An 8,898-nucleotide genomic window follows, 5' to 3' on the forward strand; every position below is an offset into this window, starting at 1 on the left:
AGGTCAAGGAGGAGGATCCAGGGAATGACAGGGTGGTCAGCCTAACCTTGGTCTCTGGGAAGGTGGTGGAGCAACCAATCCTGGAAATCACTTCCAAAAAAATGAATGACGAGAAAGTGATCAGGAGTAGTCAGATGCATTTACAAGAGGGAAATCAAGCCTGATGAACCTGATAGTCTTCTTTGATGAGATGGTGGGTGAAAGGAGACCAGATGTTATTTATCTTGACTTTAGAAATGTTTTCAACACTGTTTCCCTTGACATAGCCTTAGACAAACAAATGAAATAGAGAGTCAGTATGTGGACACAGAAGTGACTTGAAAATGGGCTGATCTGTTGGAATCAAAGGGTTGTGATCATCAACATGAAGTCCATCTGGAAGCCAGTCACTAGTGGTGTACCCCAGGGGTCCATACCAGCTCCCATACTGGTAGAGACGTGTTAATGACATGGTGCTGATGGTTGTGCTGGCATTCAGAGGGATCTCAATAGGCTGGAGAAGTGGGCACACAGGAATCTCATGAATTTCACAAAAGGGAAGTGACAGGTCCTACACCTGGGAAGGAATAACTCCATGTGCCAGGAAAGGCTGGGGAAAAAACAGCTGAGAAGCAGCTCTGCAGAGAAAACCCGGTGGTCCTGGTGGTACCAAGTTGACCCCAAGCCAACAACGTGCCCTTGCAGCAAAGGCCAACAACCTCCTGGGCTGCATTAGGCAGAGCATTGCCAGCAGGTCAAGGGAAATGATCCTTCCTTTCTGCTCAGCATTGGTGTGACACATCCGGATTTCTGTGCTGAGTGCTGGGCTCCCCAGTATGAGAGAGACATGGGCATAACAGAGGGTGTCCAGTGAAGGACCACAGAGATAATTAAGGGACTGGAGCATCTGTCATACCAGGAGAGGCTGACAGTTCAGCCTGAAGAAGTCTCATGGGGGATCTTACCTGCATGTATAAATATCTGATAGAAGGGAGTAAAGAAGCCAGACTCTTCTCAGCAGTATCCAGGGACAGGACAAGAGGCAGCATACAATGAACAAGAGTAGCAATATCTGAACTGTACTGCTCGTCAACTATCCATTCTTTCCTAGTACTCCTCTTTTCACAAAACTCTTTACACTAGTACAGAAGGAAAGCAAATGAACTGCTCTTGACAAAGCCACTCTAGTTGTTGTATAACTCTTCCATGTCTGTCAGGCATTTACAAATTGTTAAATATTGTATGATTTCTTTTTTTCTTGGAACTGAATATAGCCTGACTAGCTTATCAGTCTTAACCTTCTTCCTCAGCTTTGTTCCTGTACCCCAGTTTTTAGACATTATTTCAAATCACTAGCAATTATTACTAAAAGAGATGTGATTTGGGGAAGTGGATCTTTTTGTGACACTTTCAAATACTTTGATTTTCAAAGGATGTTCAGAACATACCAAAACCCAGGTTCTCTATGTCAAATGAAACACCTTCAGAAACTGCCTGGTTTTGAACGTCTTCTCATGTTGTACAGGGATTTGAAATTATTATTATTATTCCCACAGTAACATCTTTGTGCCCATTGACATTGAAGGACATGTGCAAATATATGAAGGCAAAAAGCCAGGCCTTAAGACAGCCCAAACAGTGTAAATTGAAGAATTTAATGTCTCAGATTAAATTTTTGTGGAGGGAAAAAAAGGGTTTAAAATCAATGGGACACACTTTACATATTATTTCTTACTTCATATTAAAAAAAGACATTTTTCTAATGTGGATGGGCACAGACTGTTCTACAAAACCAAATACATATCTTGTTCAGGGAGAAGTTATGCCGATATTGTGAAGATTACTTTCTCATATGTAATGTTATAAAGAAAGGCATTTGGAGATGTAGGTGCATTAACCCAGTTCTGAGCTCTTCATTGACATGTTGTATTACTCTGGGGAAATCTCTTAAGATCTCCTTTCCTTTATTTCTCCATGGTGATATATTTTGTCTCTATGGTGTTGTTATACTTTTACTAAGGTGCTATATGGACATATAAAATAATTTTCACAAAACTTACAGACTGAAAGGCTCACACACAGTAGCAGTGTTCCCTGAAACACATAGTATGTTCTCTCTGTCTGCCTATCTGCCTGCCTTTATCTTTCTCTCACATATACATACACATCCAAAACCAAAAAGCCAATCCTTTTTTTCTTTTTTTTTTTTAAACAGACTGGAACTGAAAAGAGAACAACTGGAATTCTTAGATACAGTGGTTTTTATTGAAAAGAGACTGATTTTTATTTTATTGTTCTTCCCCCTTTTGTCTTTTTTGTTCCCCTGAATTTACACGTAAACTTTCCCACTTATCTTCATAGTGTTCGGTTCTCTCCATTGACTACATGAACACTTGAGGTACTAGGATTGTTTCACTGATATCAGTCTCCAACTCTTTTGGAAATCCAAGGTCTAAACTGACCTCCCAAATAAAGGGGTTACACACTAAGTGATCTTTTCTGAGATTTTCCATAGCAAATATCACGGTAACAGCTGGCCATAGGAGAATGGGGTATTTGGTAAGCCAAGCAGAGATAGAATGGACCCCTGGTAAAGTCAGCAGCAGGTCTTTCAGAGGTTACTGTTCTCACCCTTTCTTTTCTCCAAGTATTACACAAAGTGGTAGTGTCTCACTACTTCAGAGGACACTATTTCTTAAACAGTTTGTAAGACACTTACTGTTTTTCTTCAACCAGGAACCCTTTCACCCCCAACCCAACATGTTCTGGACCAATCTTACAAAGATTGATACAAGGTGAGGAAGACTTTGCCCTACAACATTTGTGTTATTTTACAGAAAAACTAGTCTTCTTGAGACAATTTATATTTTGGCTTGGGCACCATTAACAAATATGTTAACTCTATGTGACAACTGATTAATTTTGGTTTAGGGTTATGAATACAAAACAAAGCATGCTGGTATGTAACGTGAATTTTAATGATGTCACAGCACTAGTAAAAGATGAGAAAGATAATTTAATTTGCTTTCTCTGAAAGGTCAGTTCTCTTGAGATGAAATTTTCCCTGAGGGTGTCCATGCCCCTCACTCCTTCTCTTTCTTGCTTTTTCTCATTCTTTGGAAAGTGAACATTTATATTTAAACAGAAGAGTATCTGAGCTTTTTCTTCTTGTTCTGTGTTCTTTTTCTTTTGGAAAAGTAGTGTCAAAGAGGAAAAAAAAAGAATCCCAGATGTTTCATTTTTCAAACTCAAGCCCATAAATATTTAAACAATGTGCTTCTTTCTATTTTAGTTACTTATGTCTGTGAATGTTGCACCTGAGTAGTTAAGCATTGTATGGAATCTGGAAGCATAGATATAATCATTTTCTGGAATCATTTTACATTTACACCTTGGAATATGGCAGTGGGGAACAAATTAAAACAGGGAATGGGATAATTCCATTTTTGTATTAGACATGAAAGATTTCATTTGGGAAGGTACCAGCCACCTCTAGCAAGTGCTGACCTCCTTCTGTTGCCAGCCAGGTCGATTCTACAGCACACCATTTTGTAGGAGACCCTTGACACTTTAAAGCCCAGGGATCAAAATCACATCTTTTAGTTTTATGCCAACCAACATATCTGCACCACAGCAAATTAATTTCTAGTTATTTTTGACCACTGTTTGGGATTTGTAACACCTTTTAACTTATAAAAATAATTTACCAACATCTTGGAAAAAACTGGCAATGGTGATTGGGTTCATCACATGTAAATAACTGTGGGCCAGAAACTGTGAGAGGAATAATGAGAATAGGTAGAGATGGGTTGAAAAAATAAGGATGTGAATAACCAGCTTAAGGTCTCTAAGATTAATTAGAGAATGTAAAAGACAGGACTTGTAAAGGAAAATGAATTGAAGTTGGCCCAAGCGTGGAACAGGTCTATTATAGTGATCAAAACGACAGAAAGCCTGTCATAGGAGAGGACATGAGAAAACAAGGTTTGTTTACCCAAGAAAAATGAAGACTTAGAAGGATATGATGGTTGTCTATAAATAAATGAAGGGAGAATTCACCAAGGAGAGACACGAGCTATTTAAGCTAACACTGATATTGGCATAAGAATAAATAGGGTAGGTTGGCCATGAACAAACTTAAACTGAAAAGAAAAGGAAGATTACAAATTGTTAGAGTAGTGAGGTTTCAGAAAAGTCTTCTAGTGAGGGTGATGGGGGAAAACAGTCCTTTTCAGTAATAAAATCAGTAAATTTATGCATATAATTATACTGTATAGCATCTATAGGGGCAGAAAACTGGCTTGCTTTACTCAGGAGGTTGCTTCTGGTCTGTGTTCCCATGTTGCTAAAGTAGAAAATAATGACAGCTGAACAAGAAAAAATTGTGCGTAAAAAATAGCACATGACCATGTAAGCAGAATCATTTGTATTAATTAATCCTTTAATTATGGTATCCTAAATTCTGGAATTTTTTTACTTATACCTTCTTGACTTGCAACTTGTTTTTTTTCAGGGATTTTTCTTACGCTTGATGTTTAAAGAATAAAACATTAAAACATTTATGTAAAGCAAACAAATAAAGCATCCTACCATCAACCTGTCTACAGTTCTAATTTCAAAAACATCATGTGCATTATATATATGCCAGTACTGTGTATTTTTGGAAATCTGTTCCACATATGTGTTTGTTGTTGACTTTGAGTTGTATGTGTCCAAGGATGCAGAGTCAGATCTCAAACCCCTTGAGAGCACCGCCTATCCAAGTTCTTGGTGAGACCGACAGAATAGTATCTAAAGTACATGTTTTCAGATTACTTCTCTCTGTGAATTTAAGACCGAGGTAATCTGTTTTCCTCATGTCAGTTTATGACATCAAGAGTAACTGTAACCTAATTCTTGGTTGTGCTAACAATAATAATAGCAATTAATTTTTAAAAATAATCTGACTATTGTACATGCCGTAGAATTTTTTTTTTTCCAAAAATCAGTATTTAAGTGAAGCTTCATAGGGTTAAAATGTTTGATTTAATCATCTATTTAGGGAAAAGAGATAGCTAAATCTGGTCCTTTTTAAAGGAGGGGTTTTCTTGTGGGTTTGGTTCTTTTTTTCCTTTTCTTTTCCTCTTGGGAGAAACATCAGGTTTATGCTGTAAGCCAAATTCATAATTGTCTGACTTGTCAAACTCTGCAGCTCACACCTAAGACAAATCTTTTCTCCTATCTGTTAATTTTGCCTTTCTAAAACTCTAATGCCTTGAACAAGTGCAAATACGCAGTCACTGCTAGCATGCTACATCTGTTGAGCTGGTATACAGAGCCAGCAATCACTCTCACTTTCTTTCCTTCTTTCCTCCCCTTTCTTTCATTTCTCCTCAGCCTAACACTCACATACCCTTCTCCCTGATCTACCTTACCTCTTCCCTGATTAAGTTATATGGTATAGTTTGGAGAATTGCAAACAACAGAGACAAAAGTTGGCAAACAAGTTTGGATAAACAGGAAGAATTGCAAGGTCTTGATGCTTTTATCCTCTGTGCATGAGCTGGTTCTCTGAAAGTATTAAGACATCAGAATTTATTTCTAGCAAACCTTCTTCCCAGAACTCCATTGTTTTCTTCAGTGTTTTCACAGAAATGAAATTGTAGGATACACACAAATACACATGGGCACACATGAACACATACATACATGCAGACACTGTTCAAACAAAACAAAAAGGTCTGTACTGGGACCAATACTGTTTAATATCTTCCTCAATGACATACACAGTGAGATTTAATGCACCCTCAGCAAGTTTGCAGATGAGACCAAGCTGATTGCTGCAGTTGATTCACTTGAGTGGAGGGATACCATCCAGAGAGACCTTCACAGGCTTAATGGTGGGCCCATGTGAACCTCATGAGGTTCAACAAGGCCAAACACAAGATCCTGCACCTGGGTTGGGGAAATCCCCAAAGTAATACAGACTGGGGTATGAACTGATTGAGAGCAGTCTTGTGGAGAAGGACTTGGGGATAATGGTGGAAGAAAAATTAGATATGAGCCAGAAATGTGCCCTTGCAGCCCAGAAAGACATTCATATCCTAGACTGCATAAAAAGAAGCATGGCCAACAGATCAAGGGAGGTGATTCTCCCCCTATACTCTGTTCTCATGAGACCCCACCTGGAGTAGTGGGTCCAATTCAGGGGTCCTCCGTAAAAGAAAGACATGGACTTGTTAGAGTAGGTCCAGAGAAGAGCCATGAAAATGACCAGAGGGCTAGAACACCTCTCCTATAAAGAAAGGCTGAAAGAGTTGGGGTTTTGTCAATCTGGAGAAGAGAAGTCTCCAAGGAGATCTTATCGCAGCCTTTCAGTATATAAAGGGGCTTCATAAGAAAGACAGAGAAAGACTTTTTACCAAGGCCTGTAGTGACAGGACAAGGGGCAACAGTTTTAAACTGAAAGGGGTTCTATGATTCTATGAGACGAGGGTGATGAGACACGGGAACAGGTTGCCCAGAGAAGTTGTGGATGCCCCACCATTGCAAGTGTTCAAGATCAGGTTGGATGGGGCTCTGAGGAAACTGATCTAGTAAAAGGTGTCTCTGCCCACTGCAAGGGGGTTGGAATACATGATCTTTAAGGTCCCTTCCAATGCAAACTGTTCTATGATTCTATGATTCTATGAAAAGAACCACTTTGAGAGTTAGACAGTTGAATAGGGCAAGACCTGTAAATTTTGATTGAAATGAAATATGGAATTTCTACTAAAAAACTCACAGCAATTTATCAGAAATATACTCCACTCCTTTGAGATTTTGGAGTGGGTTTTGGTGGTGTGTGTGTTTTGTTTGGTTAGTTTGGGTTTTTTTTTAATATTATTTTTAAAGTGATCTAAGATTTTATTAGACAGGATAGTTTCTTATACACTTTAAGTTTCTTCAGACAATATTTTCATTTAACATGTGACATACAACTTCTCCACATGAGAGATCTATTATTAGTTTCACAATGTCATCAGTGTTTTGAAGGCATAAATTAAATCTTAGTGGCAGTCTGAGAACTGCACAGCTAAGTGTACAGCAAATGTCTTACGTGCTGCCAGCGAAATCCCTCACAGACACAGAATAACTATCTAAGTTTTATGAAGCTGAGAGGAAATGGGTGTAAGACAGAAATAAAATCTGCCTCTGCCCATTCCCAGTGTTCAGGAGCTGGTACCAAACATGACACTGAATCCCATGCCTTTATTTTCATATATTCAGCTCAGCTTTTGCATGCCATGGATGGAAGCGGGCAGCAAAAGTAAGGAAGCCATGTCTGGTAACGTTCAGCCTTTAGCCCTTTTCATGACTCAACTTTCTCCCTATGTTCTGCTACAGGGAGTTAGTGGTTGCCTTTCAGTTGTAGAATGAATTTTACTTTTTACAAACTTGAGACGCAAAGAAGAGGATAGGGTGGATCAATGGAAGAGTGATGTGCTGCAGAGCATTTGACTCCCTTATCATTTTTCTGTATATAAACTGTTCCACAGCCTTTTAAATATATTACTTTATCCTTCCAAACTCATTTCACAAATCCAGTCTCTCCAGTCTCCCTCATGGTAGATGGGAAACACTGAACTAGTGGATTTAGTTTGGTGGAGAAAAACTCAGATGAACTGCACCACATTTATTAATGACTACAGAAAGCTTTAATGACAATATGCCTTCAAATCTTGTACTTCTAAAGTAATAATGACAGACTTGCTCCATCATTCATGATATGATGTATTTTATGATTTTTACTTCCATTGCTCTGCCTCCTCCTTCCTCATGCTGTTTGCCATGTGCTGTGTCTTTTAATTTGGCCTTGCAAACTCTTGTATGTGTAAGTCTCGGGTTCCAGGTATCTGCAGACATGAGAGGTCTGAATAGCAGGATGTAATTATCCGTAATTTACAGACCAAGGTTAACCCAGACGCATACAGTCTTGAAGATAACATGTCTACAGGGGTTTGTAAGACCTTCTAAGATTGTTAAAGTCAGGATTTTAAGCACTGCTGCTCTTCTCCATAACCAAGGGGCTGGACATCAAATAGGATCTTGAATTTACATTTGCTCCTTAGAAGATCTGCAAACCAATGAAGAAAAGTAAGTAGCCTGCATGTTCTCAGGAGCAGGTTTGATGGTTTTTTTTTTCCTTTGAAAAAATAGAAGAGCTGTGTGCTTTTCCGTTATGGTATGTCTTTGCTTTGCAGTGGAACAGGTGGAAAGATATACTAACTTTTCACTCAAGGCATGGGAGAGCTCTAAACGATCAACGGACACTATGTTTATGCTAGCAGATGAATATGCCAAAAATCCTTTTTCTGGCACTGAAGTCAACCAGAACAAACATCCAGTATCCCTACTATTTAATTTCTTAGTGTGCATAAAGACTAGAGTTACAAGCAACCAACTCTTTTTTTATCCAGTCTGGCTGTTAAATTGGAAGACCAAGACAATGAGTTACTAACTTGTTTTCATCTCCTATAGGCATGTTTTTTGGGTCGGGTTTCTTTCTTTTTTTTTTCATCATGGAAATGAGAAGGGAGCTTGGCCTTGTGGCTCAAATCACAATTAAACTCCTGTTTCTAACTCAAACTCCACATAGATCTCAGTGCAAACTAGTTTATTTTTCTGTTTTCAAATACTAACCTAAAATGCTGAAATAAGGATCACAGTTGCCTTAGGCTCCTGCTATGGTCAGTAGCAAGAGACCAGTATTTCCAGGGGACAGTTTAGACTACAGGCTTCCAAAAAAGCAGCTACCATGAATCCAGGCCTAAAGTTCACCAGTACCTCAGCTTCCTGTCTGGAAAATTGTGGAAGTCCACTTTGTTATTGGCATTTGCACAAACAGGGTAGAGTCTATAAAACATAGAACAGATATTTTGGTCCTATAACTAGTTTCCA

This window comes from Pygoscelis adeliae, unplaced genomic scaffold (assembly GCF_000699105.1).
Source record: "Pygoscelis adeliae isolate BGI_AS28 unplaced genomic scaffold, ASM69910v1 Scaffold68, whole genome shotgun sequence".
Taxonomy (NCBI): Eukaryota; Metazoa; Chordata; class Aves; order Sphenisciformes; family Spheniscidae; genus Pygoscelis; species Pygoscelis adeliae.